The sequence below is a fragment of the Nymphalis io genome, chromosome 10 (assembly GCF_905147045.1).
Source record: "Nymphalis io chromosome 10, ilAglIoxx1.1, whole genome shotgun sequence".
NCBI lineage: Eukaryota > Metazoa > Arthropoda > Insecta > Lepidoptera > Nymphalidae > Nymphalis > Nymphalis io.
The window spans coordinates 5,331,784-5,347,239 of NC_065897.1; the positions used below are offsets into that span (position 1 = coordinate 5,331,784).

General features: G+C 31.1%; 1 protein-coding gene across 2 annotated transcripts in view; it reads left to right on the forward strand.

The window, feature by feature from the left end:
- The window catches only part of LOC126771287 (CUGBP Elav-like family member 1), a 433,380-nt gene that overhangs the window by 132,754 nt on the left and 285,170 nt on the right, over positions 1 to 15,456 (forward strand). The window lies entirely within an intron of this gene.

Genomic DNA, 15,456 nt, shown 5'->3' on the forward strand with positions numbered 1-15,456 from the left:
AAAGTTTTAAAAATTTAATAAATTATCAATGGAACACACATCGATCGCTTTAAATCGGGTGATCCCATCCTTGATGAGCATAAATAGCCTAAACAAGCTATACCACCGTAAATATAAACGCCTAACAATGCACGCTAATTACCGAGCACCAGTTCACGCCGCTTCAGACTCTCTAAATAGGATAATTTCAATTTTGGGAGCTCAATTACCCCGTTTTACATAATGTGGTCATGTGATTATGTACTGTAAACATTTCTATAACCTATTGATTTGCTGTCAGTCAATACATTATTCAAAGCACGTATCAATTGTTCGATGTGCATGTATTGATGTGCAACTTATGTTACATATCCTTATTCAATTCAATTTATTCCAATGATAATATAATTAAAGATCCTTTCATATAATCGATTGTAACGTCCATTTCTCGAGAAAAACTTAAAGGAAAATCTGTAGTAATGCTTTTAAAAATACCAAACTTTTCCCTTTATTGCTATTTATTGTAATACTGTTAACTCGATCACCTTTATTAAAGCAGTAGTAAATTGTTAGAAATGTACTATAAAATTGCCCATGTTCCTACCTCCAATTTAAAAAATATTTTCAATTAAACTAACAAACGTTACCCTTTAACATTCCGTTGTTATTGTATTTTATTTTGAATTAAATAAACAATGTTATGCGTTAATAAAAAATGCCAATTTATTTGAATCCCACATTCAGGAATTTATAATTGCAAGTATATAAGATTGTAACTTTTAATTCATATGGATTATTATATGAAAATTTTAATTGTCATGTGTTATCACCGGCTTAAATGGTTATTAAGAATAACCGGCGAGGTAATCGATATTGCCACAGTCAAATGATACATACCACTACTCGGCTTGTGATTTTGTTTATAATAGAAGCTGTCGTTCATAGAATTGTAAACTGCCAAACAATTTCACACAAATACTTTTTATTACACACATAATATTGACAAGAGGGTCTTAAAGAGGCCTTATTGCTTAGACAGAGAGCTTATCCGCTAAACTCTTAAGGTTAATCAAAGAAAAACATTTTTCTTGTCTTTCTTTTTTAATGAATAGTTAATAAATATATTAGTTTCGTTTACGGATGGAGTTTTCGTTTACCCCTAGCGAAAATCACAGGTTCGATTCGATTCGACTCCTTGTTCTATTGTGGTCCCCCCCCCCGCTCCGAACTCGAGCTTGACGATTAAATGGTGGGGTAAATAGGAATATTACTAGTTCATTCAAACCTCATTTTTTTAACCGAATTCAAACTAAAACAATTCTTTTTTTGTTCTTTCTTTTACAAGCACGTTGAATTCACATTTCGTATAATTAAATTAGACGTAAAACGCGAACTATATTATGTATAGGCGATATAGTGTATCAGTAGTATTAATTATTGTCTTTAATTTGCTACAAAATATTATGCCTGTAATTACATTAACTCACTCATCCTTCAAGTCGTCACATTGATAGAATCGATTCCGTGCATTTTCATATTAAAATTTAGGCCATGTCACTCTTAAAGAGCCAAGTTGGCTCACTGGTTAGAGTGCTTGACTCTTAGGTGTACAGGTTCAAACCTGGAGAAGCATGATAAAATTTTCATATCTATAATTTGTGTTTATATTTCATTTCAAAATCGGCGGTGAAGGAAGGAATGTGAGGAAACCTGCATGTGACGGGTGGAATTTTATCACATGTGTATTCACTAGCCCGCGTTGACGCGATGTGCCAATAATTGATGATGAGATTCAAATAATCTCTTTGAAAGGAGAGGGGACCTTAGACCAGCAATTGGACATTAACAGGCTGTTACTTTACTTAAATGGTCTACGTGATAAATCACGTCAGTCTTTCGCTTTAAAGAAGGACAAACCAACAAATAAACTTTAACATTATATAAAATATTCACATATAACATTTACTTAGTAATGATGATGACCTCCTTCTGATGATTTCTGGAGAGACAAGTCAACTATGCAGGTCATATTATACAATATAAGAGTGTGCTCAAAGCCAAGTGCACTCTCTATTCATTAACTCTCATAACCCGATAGCATGATAAATCTCGACTAGTAATCGAGCTTAGGAGTGCGTGCACACTAACTGTAATGCGTGCTTTCTGGGGCACGGCATTGTAAACACTGGCAACTTACAAACTCTAAAGGTAGTAAAGTTTCTATTGTACCAAATTAGTGATATAAATAAAGTAAGTTAAGTTATAAAGTTACTGGTGGTAGGGCTTTGTGCAAGCTCGTCTGGGTAGGTACCACCCACTCATCAGATATTCTACCGCAAAACAGCAATACTTGATATTGTTGTGTTCCGGTTTGAAGGGTAAGTGAGCCAGTGTAATTACAGGCACAAGGGACATAAAATCTTAGTTCCCAAGGTTGGTGGCGCATTGGCTATAAGCGATGGTTGAAATTTCTTACAATGCCAATGTCTAAGGGCGTTTGGTGACCACTTACCATCAGGTGGCCCATATGCTCGTCCACCTTCCTATTCTATAAAAAAAAAAAAGTAACAGTCCTGAACAATACCCCACTGCAAAACAAAGACCACTCAGGTTAAGGGAAGGGATGTTTCAACTAGTCAAACCACTACGCTGCTCCAATCAGCATAGCGAATGTTATGTAAACAAGTCTATTTTTTTCATCACGTGCAGTCAAAAACGCACATCCCTAATAAAAAAAATATGTTAGAATGTTTTCCCCAATTAAGTATACTACTCAGTTTTTACCTGGGATTTAATACGAAAATCATAATATCTAATTAATTATATTGTTATTATATTTTAACTATAATGCTATTTATAAAACATGAGCACATTTGTATAATGATTGTTATATTATAATATCAAATAAAACTCCAACTATATTTTTTTATTATAATAAAATATTTACTTATGTATATCTAATAAATATTCACTCCAAAGACTCCAAAGGTTATTTACTTGGTTATAATTATTTCAATTTCATAACAACAATATGCATAACAATTTATATTAAAAACAACGGAGAAAATACATTAAATTAACATAATTCCATATTAATTACGCTATGACTTTTCCATTATTCACATTAAAATTAATAATAAACGCCTTTCGCTACGTATTTTGATACGCAAACATTGATGGTGTACATCTGGTAAATATTACAGTGAAAATGGATTACCATATCATACTGAATTAAAATACAATTTACATTGTAAATATAAAGTCGTTGAATTACCGCAAAATAATATTTTACTGCGATCAAATCATATTGTTTAAGTTATAATATATTTTTAATGTAAAATGTACACTATAGTAGACTATTAAATTAGATATAAAAATTATCGTAGCATTGTCTCAAAAAAAAGTTGCGTTATAGTCAACTGTTCAATAAAAATATATTATTTCTTAAATACACTCTTACATGAAATTTTGTAACATAATTTATTCGTATCAATTAAAAGTGAATATTTAATACTGAATAAAATTAAGATTTCCTTTTAATAATATTATCATGATTTTATCGGGTTCAAAGTAATCAACAAACTAGCAAATGCCTGTCCAAGATAAGGCGTTTGACATCTCATAATTGTGTCTTAATACATCAGAAGATACCATCTAGACAAATCAAAGGTTTCTTGGTTTTTTTTTCAGATTATAGGATATCGTTTTGCAAAATAATTTCTTCCGAATAAGCATTTACTTGATATTAATGTATGACAAATGTGTTATATATATATAGATATATATCGGAGGAAATAGAAAAAAAGTTATTCATTGCCACATTATATTCATTGTGTTTTTTCAAATTTATTGCAATTTAATAAAAATGTAGAAGTTTTCTAAAGCCTTAAGCCGATATTTATACATTGAAGATATTATGTAATATGTAATATAAAATTGGATTTCATAAGTCACATAAAAACACATGACCGTTCCCTCTCTATATTCGAAATTATAATGAATATAATTGTACGTAATCGTAACCTATTATTATTTAAATAATCTAGTATTTTAAAAATAAATATTGGAAGCAGATCGGTATTCATACAAATATATTCATGGTAGCGTAGCATGGTAGAGAAGTTGATAGAATTAGAAAGTTCTCCATGTTTTTCTTAAATTTTACATTTCGACGACTACGGTCGAATAATTGTAATTATAATTTCATAACAATCTTTTATCAAATGCTTAAATCAAGATGTTGAATAATATTCGAAATAGATTCGACCAAATCCACCGTAGGAATCTTTAATAGTAGAAATTTCACTTCCGTAGAGTTATCGCCTGATCGAAATCTTGAATCCTTTGAATTGTCATCGCGTATTGTTCTCCTCCAACAATGCGGACCCGTTCATAACAATATCTTGTTATATTGATCCTGTATTGTATTCAAGATATCGAAATTTTATTGAAAAAATTTTTCACAATATTTGATAAATCGTTGGCTGTTCTAGATATAGTTATTGATTCTTTTCTTTTATTTCGTCTTTATGTACGAAAAGGTATTTTTTTAAATACACTAGTTTTCCAGTGGTCGAAATCGGATCATAATAAATAATCATTCTCGTAAATTTAAGGAAAACATAATTAATTATATGAATTTTCATATTTCAAACATTTTTCATTTATTATTATACCATATTTATATCTATTTTTTTTATTGATATTACTCAAGTTCGTCAAAAACTACCAAACAGAAAAAAAGACAATCGGTTGACAAGCTGAAGAAGAAAAGATTATTGAACTGTTTTATCTTGGCCTATCTAAATAACAGTAACTGTAACAGCTTGTTAATGTCCCACTGCTAGACTAAGGCCTTCTCTTTTTTCTATACATTTATTTCTATATATATATACATATATATTATTCAATATCAAATATTTTCCTTTTTCTAGAATTAAAAAAAAAAACCTCACTGTTTTAGTAATGCCGCATGTTTTCTTTTATGTTAGCTTATTGTGCGTGTTATAAATTGTATTAACTTTTATTATTTAAGTAATTTTATCTCCTTTTACCTTTTACTGCACTGAATGTAGCGTTTGTGTTGGCAGCATATGTACAAGGCGTAGACTGATAAGCAGCCTAGCTGAGACTACAACCTTTTCACCAAATTATGATATTGTTAACTCTTTTTTATGGTTTTGTACCTTAATTTTATTATTATTATTATATATCATAAATAATTAATATTGATACACGAAATGATTTTGCATTTTAAATAGGTAAATAAACAATTGTTAATATTCAACGTGCAGTGTTGACTGATAAATAAAATATTATATAATATTTAAAATATTAATACAATCACCTTCATGCAGTATTATTAATCGCATAATATATGCGATTTCCTTGATATCAATCATCATCATGGTATCTGAGGCTGACTTCAGTTCTGTTACAATATTTCAGTCCAATGTAAACATGCCACAAACATTTCATCGCATATAATAGCCATATCGAATGTTATAAATGAACAAGTTCTGCTTCCATTGATATTCATCCTTGGATACTTTGTAATAACGATGTTGTTATTAAAATTACGCGAGCAATACACATCCCTTTTAATAAAACGCATGACTACATTCATTAGGGCCAAGCGGATGGCGTGGCTGGTGTGGTTTTTTGTTTCTACCCCTCATTAATTGTTCTTTAATGAGAGTCCGTGTACCCATGGAAGCAGTTGTGGTACATTTTGTTGTATTACACTGTGATATAATTCACCTGAAATGTTGTCTGGGAACTGGGAAAATTGACCATGCATTTGTTTCGTAATTATTGCTTTCCTGTTTTATTGTTTGTATGATACCGCTTAATAAAATGAGAATATAATAGCACGAAATCGTATCATGATTGGAAATGATCCTTGGCTTAATATGAATTACGTTCGCTTTAAATGGAAATATTTACGAAAATTAAAATAATTATTTTGAAATATACACTCTCAAATGTAATTTCAAAAGTAATCCATGATATTGGTAATTATTATTTAGAAAAGATGTGCTCAGAAAATATGATTTGTAATTTACAAAGTATATTGATTTTTGTAGAAATGTACGTATAATAATACAAGTTTGTCAGGAATTAATCGTTTTTAGAGAACATTTAATACTTTACAACAAGGGATCAATCAAAACAGAGAGAAGGAAAGGTAAATCGTTCTAGAGCTTAATTGAAACGAAACGTCTTCTTTTTCCTACGAATTCCGAAAATATATTATTTATGTAGGCTTCTGAATGTTTTTATGAAATAATTTTGTTCTCAATCTGTTTTTAATATACTTAATATGCATACCATGTTTTGCTTGATGGTAAAAGACGGACCGACGATTTAAAAAAGGTGGCAGGTACGGGATGGATGCCGACTGCCCAAGATCGGGATGGTTGGCGTTCTATGGGGGAGGTTTTCGTCCAGCAATGGACGGCAAAAGGCTGAAAAAAAAGCCGTCTGTCCGGCAGCCGGTGTCTGAATAGGTACCATTCACTCATCATATATTTTACCACTAAGCGGCAATACTTAGTATTGGTTTGTTAGTGTTTGTAGGGTGATTAAGAAAGTGTAACGACAGACGCAAGGGATATAACATCTTAGTTCACAACATTGGTGGCGCATTGAAGTTGTAAGGGTTGGTTAATAGTTGCTTATAGAGTCAATGTCTATAGGTGGTGGTGACAACTCATCATCAGATGGTCATTTGCTAGTCTACCTACTTATTAAAATAAAATTAAAAAATATAATTTGACATAATATTTAACATAACATTGAAGCAAATTAATCCGTCAAATTATGGTCCTATAATTTCATTTATAAATGAAAATATGGTTATATAGATAGAACACTTACATTCTACCTCAAGATCTCTTTAAATCTAAATACTTACTGAGTTGTCACATGGTCGTTTATGATTTATCTCGTATTCGACACTAAGAGATAAAATTTAGACTCGTTCATTAATTACACAGCGTGGTTCAAAAAGTTCATTTTTTTTATACTGTATAGTTTACCTTAAATATTTAACTGCCAATTGCTGTTAATTGTCTATATATATAGCGGATATACCCACTAAAGAAAATTTGGATGCTATAATATTTTAGATACTACGTGAAATGACAGTAATAGTGACTTTTTGTTTGATTTATGACATCCTATCGGGTCCCCACTCTGCATCCCTGTCGCCATTAAACAAGATTATCCCTTATGTAAATTAGATAGTACTCGAGCCTTATATCATTTTAATGTAGCAGTAGGAGTAATCTTGGGTATTTTTTTGAGACGTTGTGTTGATAACGTTTTCTTTTATTATTTATTTATTCTTTATTCGAAACAGTAAAGGCAAAATGTTTTTTTTTATTAAAATTTTCTCTTATAAGTAGTTGCGTTACTAGAAAAAATTTAATGCAAGGCTACAACCTGTCGGAATATAGATTCTACCGAGTATAACTGATGAGAAGCTTACTGCTTACTAGAAGTTTAGTAGTCGGGATGCGGTAGATGAAAACCTGCCATGTTTTTAATATAAGTCACAAACAAAACCGTTAACAGACATTGCCCAGATTTTGACCATATATCACATTATCCGAAACGCATCGCATCTTCTGGTATTAGTTTTATGTATATTGGTTAAGTAGTTTTTTTTTCCGTTACGGATTACCAAAAAGTCTCCTCATTACATTTACACTCTTAATAGATACACCTACAATATCTACTTGCTTTAACAGGAAAAAAATCCTTTATAAGTATAATTCAGTATACGATTTAATATAAATAGAAAAAAAAAACCGAAGTCGATTAAGCAGGCATTTATAAGGATTTAGTTCATAAAGGGTTGACGGCCACAGCGAAATCCCTTCATTGATCCGCCGAAGGTTTCTCGTTAATCCGCATCGTAAACTGGATTTTGTATGAGACCGCGATATTATGTGGATTATTTAACGGTCAACTTATTAAATCTCTAGCAGTACCTATAATAAATCTGTCCCAAACATAGCTACTAACATATAATCTCGTAGCTTAAGAGTATATTTACCCATACCTTTTTATGGAGTTATTCTTACTAATCAGCCAGTAACGATTATTATAACTATAATTGGAACTTATTAAAATAGAATATTATTAGGTATTTGAAGATTCTGAATAATTTCCATTGTACTTATATCGGTGTAATGTGTTAAATTCTTTTGTTTCCTTTAAAACAAATGAATGTCTTCATAGCACTGTTGTTGGAGGAACTGGCGTAATTGAATGTTGTTTTTATTAACATAAATTATGTGCTCCGATTTAAATTTTAAGCTATGACGGCCAATCAACACGGCCAATAAAAAGTCAACTTCACAACAAGAGATATTACTACAAACCTTATGCACAAACACTGATGCAATATTTATTTTACTCTAATTGTTCGATGGAAAGGTAATCCAATACGTTTCGAAACAGAACAGGCGCAGGACCTACCTTTGTAGCACAGCCTCTTCCTAATTACTCCTGGCTGGTACTCCAAATTTCTTGTCGGTAAAACCCATTCTAAAACAAAATTGACCATTATAATACTAATATCTAATTTGATTGTCTATCTAATGGATTGACTAAATTTATCATTTCATTTTATCTACATCTTACCTAAAGCATAAATTTCATTTAAAAACGGCCTATAATCCATTTACTAGAACATGTTTGTAACGTTTATTAATAATAACATTACTTGTACAATTACTAATACACGTTTTTCGTTTTTGATATTATATGTGTTAAAGCCGTTAACGATGTTTGCGCTGCGTTGGATTGAAGTTGCTACCTGAGATTTGGTTGATTGGATTTGTTCCTCAAACACCGCGGTGTATATGATTTACGTGAATTCATGTAAAGTAAATATCAATATTACTTTAACGCCTGCTATATGCACCAAACTTTAAAAGGATAGCATCACCGTCCACATCGTGGTGAATACAGTTCATTACAAAATAATGGCATACTTTAGAGCCATTAATCTGCGGTCAGAACAAACATTACATTTTAAGCTTTATTTTTTCTGGTTTTTATAATGTGTATTTATAGCTGGTTTGTTAAATGCAATGTTATAGTTGATAATGAAATTTTCCAACTTTCATTGAATTTAATAAAGTGAGTACTGAATTAAATACTATGGTCGCAATGTTCTGAAATAATTCAACTCACAAAATTCGTGGTTAGCACATAACCAATCATGCGAACAACGTTAGCGAGCTAAGCCCCGTGAATTTTAGTGAAATTTTGATGGTTTTAATTAAACGAATTAAGTTACATTTAGCGGACGTGCCGGCTTGATATTGTGAAAAAGAACTGAAGCATTAAAACTATCATATGAATAAAATGAATTTAATTATACGAGTATGACGACGTCTTATTATTATGTTTAAATTACTGACTGGTATTAATATGATTAATTGATATATCTAACAATATATTTTTTATAGAAAAAAGTGATAATACAGTATTTACATTTACACACTTGCCTTGAAAATGTAAGATTAAATTTGTCTGAAATGTTATGTATGATAAATTAGTTGTTATTTAAAATACTATTTAATTGTAATTCATAAACGGCTATGGTATAAAATGCTTATAATAGTTTCCATACCTATTAGATTAGACGTATTTGGTTTAGATAGCATTATAGTCGTAATGTGATTATGCATAAAGACATCGGTTCGTGACTTCATATAATTAAATTTATATCTAAAAAGTAATTGAAACAATATTCGACACTTACATTGAATCGATTTCTGGAGTCAATTTGTTTAATTACGCAACAGTTTTGGTAGATATTTACAAAAGTTTACAAGCTCACATCACATATTTCCATTATCTGTTTATAAAAATTCAGCTGTGCAACGACGACACGGTGTCACAAAACGGTCGTAAGGCCAACGTTTTCGTGGCACTATTGTGGAATAATGTAACGTGTTGAAATAGGTCAACGGGATAAGAATACTGAGATTTTGGTGTTCCGAGTACGTGCAATTTATTTTCTACACTCTCGTACTCGGTCCGGTTCGTGCCTCCACTATAATGATACCTCGCTGTTCAGTGTTCTGTAACGAAATAATTTTAGTCGTGAATATAATATTATCATATCAAATTTCATGACGCAGTTCAATTTGCGATATGATTTGAAACAAAATTCTTGTTCATCTTTATTTCGTTGTTGTTTAAATTGACCTATGCAGACCATTGCAGACCATTGTAGTCTATGTTGTATGTATATTATGTATAATATAATTATATATATATATATTATATAAATGGATGTATATACATACTTTTAGACATAATATTAATAGTAGGAATTGATCTCGCAACTCCGTACCGGAAGGCAGGGACATTGCCAACTGCGCCAACGGTTCAGTCAATAAGATATAGATAAAATAAAGACTAACCGGTATCTTGAAATTCTCTGTCTAATAATTTACTTATTTGAATTTATAATTTATTATATACATATATTGAATTTATAATTTATTATATATATTATTACATATTAACTTAAAAACGGGCAGTTTTTTTGAAATCACAGATAGACACTTAATTTAATTTTTTTGAATAGGTGTATGTAATACAAAATCATTTCACAGCTGATTTTTGTAGCTATTTTCTCATCGACATTTGATTTATTGAATATAAAAAAAAATTGCGCATAAGCCCATTGATCAATTATCAAGATAAATGAGAAAACAAACTGATGATCTTGAAACGGCTATTTGATTTTCACCGAGCCTAGCAATCCTTTTTAAATTAACTTCCGAATTCAAAAATGCACTAAAATCCCTGACGTGCTCATGCCAAACTGTGCGTACACAGATATACATATATATACTTAGCCCTTCATCGACGTTTTGATCACCCAAGCAAGTATCTACATTTCATGAGTATGATTCAGCATTTAGCTACGCTTTCGGAAATAATACGTTATCCAATACGACAGTTAAATGTCGATTGTGTCGCATATAGATAATTTGTTGGCTTGTTGTTTCTCTATATCATTTCAATCAAACGACATACACACTAATTGGTTAGTTAGTTTATGTATCTATAATAACAATACTTTTTTAAAGCTCACTACCTTTTTATTGGTCCGACCCGGGCAGGTGCTCGGGATCTGCGGTCTTAAAAGCAAGCGACTAGATCAAAAATCATTAATTGTTTTAGTACGATTCAGTGCAACACTGATTTTTCCCTTTCAGTCATTATTGATTTGACATTCGAAAGAAGAAGACACGGCATTAGGTACCTGCAAAACAACGTTTATACGTAAGGCCGTTTTTGTATATATTTTATTTATACTGTTTAACTGTGACAACTTTTTTCTTAATGTTGTTCGACCATTGTTTTTGTTTCGAAAACTGTTTGAATTTTGTGACCATTTGACACTGTTAAATTTAATTAATGTCTCATAAAATAGGTGGAGAGCCGGAAAACTGTTTATTAAATGAATAAAATACAGAGTGAAAATTTACAATTACATATATAGTTTTAAAACAGGTGATATCAACTTATACGTTCCCACGTGATTGGTTCTCGTGTAATCAACTTGATAAAGAATTCATCAAGCACGCACGAAGAGCGTATTTTACAGAACAATTTATTATAGACATAACGTTTCATTTTAAAATAAAATTATTTTAAACTAAGATATCATAGCTTACTTTATTTTTATTTTTAATTAGTAACATCGTAAATTAAAGGAACTTATTTTTAAATCCTCACAAGGATACATTAGATGTTTATTAGGAAATATAGATAAAATGGTCTAAGTAAGCGTATGTGAAAGGGATCCTGCAACCTCTCCGATCCGTAATGAGGACGGTCAGCGCAGTGGTTTTTGTGGATAAGATTACCTGATAGGTAATTAGGATAGCGCCCGGTGTTCCGGGATATGGTACACGCCAACTGTCACTTCAACTTATTAGTCGCTGAGCTATTTTTTTATTAATATAACTAGATCATATTTAATGGGTCGAAAGAGTAACTATTGAATTTCTTGTCGGTTTTACCCCGTGGAATCTACATTTAGAGCAAACTTCAAATTTTATCTAATTTTGATCTCATGCTCAGTGATGAAGAAGAACATCGTACTGGATGACATTACAACACATGTGTATGAAGCTGCCTGCTACCTTACTTTACTTTTAATTCACAAGTAACAGCCTGTGAATGTCCCACTGCTGGGCTAAGGACTCTTCTCCCTTTTTGAGGAGAAGGTTTTTGGAGCTTATACCACCACGCTGCTCCAATGCGGGTTGGTGGAATAAGCTCCAAATTACTTTTAATTAATACATCTCAAATGATATAATTACTTTATTTGCATGTAATTTCGTCATATATGTATATACATACGTAATAAATATTTTAGTGCACCTGTATAAGATTGTGAAATTCAGTACAATTATGCCTGTTCTATACATTATGATATTCTAGTAGTTATCGAGTAATAAGTAACACTTGTATAATTCCGTACTAAATGTAAATCCGTTGATGGAATTAGCAACTATGCTATTGGCACAAATCGAGTAGAGGACTAAATGTGTTTTAACCTTGTAAATTATGCATGCGCGCCTGGTTTCGAACCCCCTGTATAAAGCAACGACACGTTGATCTAAACTAATGACGGTTGTGGGTCTGGTTTTGTATCAAATATTCTGGACTTTTTTATTTTTTTATTCGTTATTGCGTCTCTGTTTTTTAGTAATCTCGTTACACAGCCTCCACCAACGCCCATAGACATTGGCGTTGTAAGAAATGTTAACCATCGCTTATATCGTCAATGCGCCACCAAACTTGGGAACTAAGATGTTATGTCACTTGTGCCTGTAATCATAAATTGTAATTATAAGAATGAAGTGAAGAGAATAAAATAAACTCCATTTATATACTTTTGTACATTACCTTGTTATTTGACAAGCCATTCGTGTATGCTTAAAAAAACATAACTTCGAACTAAACTATAATTTCATTAATAAATAAAAAAGAACGAACTTACTATAAAAGTTGCTTAGCGGCTGTTTAATTAAATACTGATTTCGCTCTTTCTGTCATTAGTGATTTGACATATGATAGAAGAGGACGCATCATTGTTTAACTGATCACTAAGCAACGTTTAATAAGTGAGGCTGATTTATTTTTAAAATTCATCTCGTGCTTGACGATGAAGGAAAACATCGTCAGAAAACCTGCATATGTTTAATTTCACTGAAATTTTGGAGCAGCATGGTGGAATAAGTTCCAAACCTTCTCCTCAGAAAAGGAGGGGAGGCCTTAGCCCAGCAGTGGGACATTCACAGGCTGTTACTGTACTGAATTGATTGACTTTTCAAATAATATTTTAAGTTCAAAAGTTAACATTGTGTCTATTTTATAGTCTTTAATAAATTGATCAGATTATTTTTTTTTGTCAAACTTTTAAATAAATATGAAACGTTTGGATGTCCATTGTACTACATAATATACCAAAGTATTTAAATCGAAATTGTATTTAGATATATTATAGACTATAAAATACTTTAATCGATTTATTTGTGTTTATGATTTGTTAGTACTTTTTTTTAATAACATTTGACATTCGTTGAATATTATTAAAATACATTTTTAAGTGACTAATAATTAAAAATGTTTTTTGTAAAATAAAACAGCTTGCTATGTACAGTGTCGTTAAAACTATTTCAATATTGAAAATTTCTCGGAAATTTTGTTCCGATATTCAAAATTTTCCATTGTTACTTTGTGTCCCATTAGTTTTTCACCCTGCTCGTATATGGTACTGCTGGTAATGCCAGGGTTGTTGAAATATGGATTATTTGTTTTGTTTTTTTTTTATTATTGTAGATAGACTGGTAAATGGGCCATGGGTGGATAAATGTTCACTACTGCCCATATACAGTGGCATTGTAAGAAATATTAACCATCTCTCATATCGCTAATGGGCTAATGACATGCTCCTTGTGACGCTATTTACAATGGCTCACTCACCCTTGTAAACTAGAACACAACCAATACTAAGTATTACTTATTCGGCGGTAGAATATTTTATGACTGGGTATTACCTAAGCAGACGGGCTTACACAAAGCCCTACCACCAAGTAAAAAGTAATCTGAACTATTTAATTTTTTGACACATTTTTAAGTTCAGACATCATGAAAACATAAGTGATATACATTAACTAGAATTATGTTGTCTGGATACCACTCGTGACATATATATAGTCATATACCGTAATACTTCAAACTGACTTGAAGGTTAGGAAGGAAGTCAGCTAGTATAGTTATAGGTATGATTGACGTAAAATCTTAAAATATTCAAAGTTTATTAGCGCGTTGATTGTTCGTGTGTATCAATAGTGAGGTGGTAACTAATCATATAAAAGTTTCTCAAAAGTACCTGCGGCTTTTTTGTTAATTTTAATTAATTATTAAAAATCAATGTTAAAAGTTTCTAGGTATATAACGTTAAGCTATAGATGTATGCAGGTGCATATAGAGATATTTTGGGATCGTTGTTTGGGTTGGGAATGAAAGTTGAGTAAACCACACACTGAAACATCATTATTATTAAAATAATGTATACTAGCTGTATCACGCTTCTTTGCCTGCATTAAATTTGGTATTGATTGACATTTAGTGATTTTCTTAGAGTTATAGCGTGAACTCATATACCATTAAACGAACAGAATATATAACGCCAAAAAAAAATTCACAATAGTTTTCGCCCCAACTTCCCCCGCGTGTTAGGGGGAAGGCGGGCAGGTATTATGTATAAAGAATAGCATATGTCCTTCCTTCGAATTCAAGCTCATTTCATACCAAATTTTATCAAAATCACTTTAGTGGTTTTGCTGTGAAAACGTAACAGACAGACAGACATACAGGTACTTTTGGATTTTAAATACTTATTAGTATAAATATCATAGTCTAAGTAGGTTTAATTTTTTGATATTAAGTTATTTTCTTTCCTTTTTATTATTATAACGCAACTTAATTTTTTTTATTATTATTTATTATACAAGAAATACAAGCGATAATATTTTATCCTTCCAACCCTAGCGTTGCCAGCAGAGGGTGGGGAAATTAAAAAAGTTGAAACTTCTCCTATGGCGGGATATTTCGCTCGCAAACAATTTGTTTTCAATGGTTGCCTGATGTAATCGATACGAAGTTATTGTATTAATGTGTTTTGCACATGGTAGATATGTTTTTAAGATTGGATTTATCATTTACCGTTTCACATATTCACTTTATATAAATACGAAAACATTAAATTCACGCTTGTGTCAATAGTCTTAATCTAAAGCGAATGTAACTACGGAGTGAACCTATTTGTATAGTAAGTATTATTATTATTAAATAAACCTTTTTCGAAGAGTTGTTTCTTCTGGTATAAGTTTTATGTATATTGATTAAGTAGCTTTTTCAATT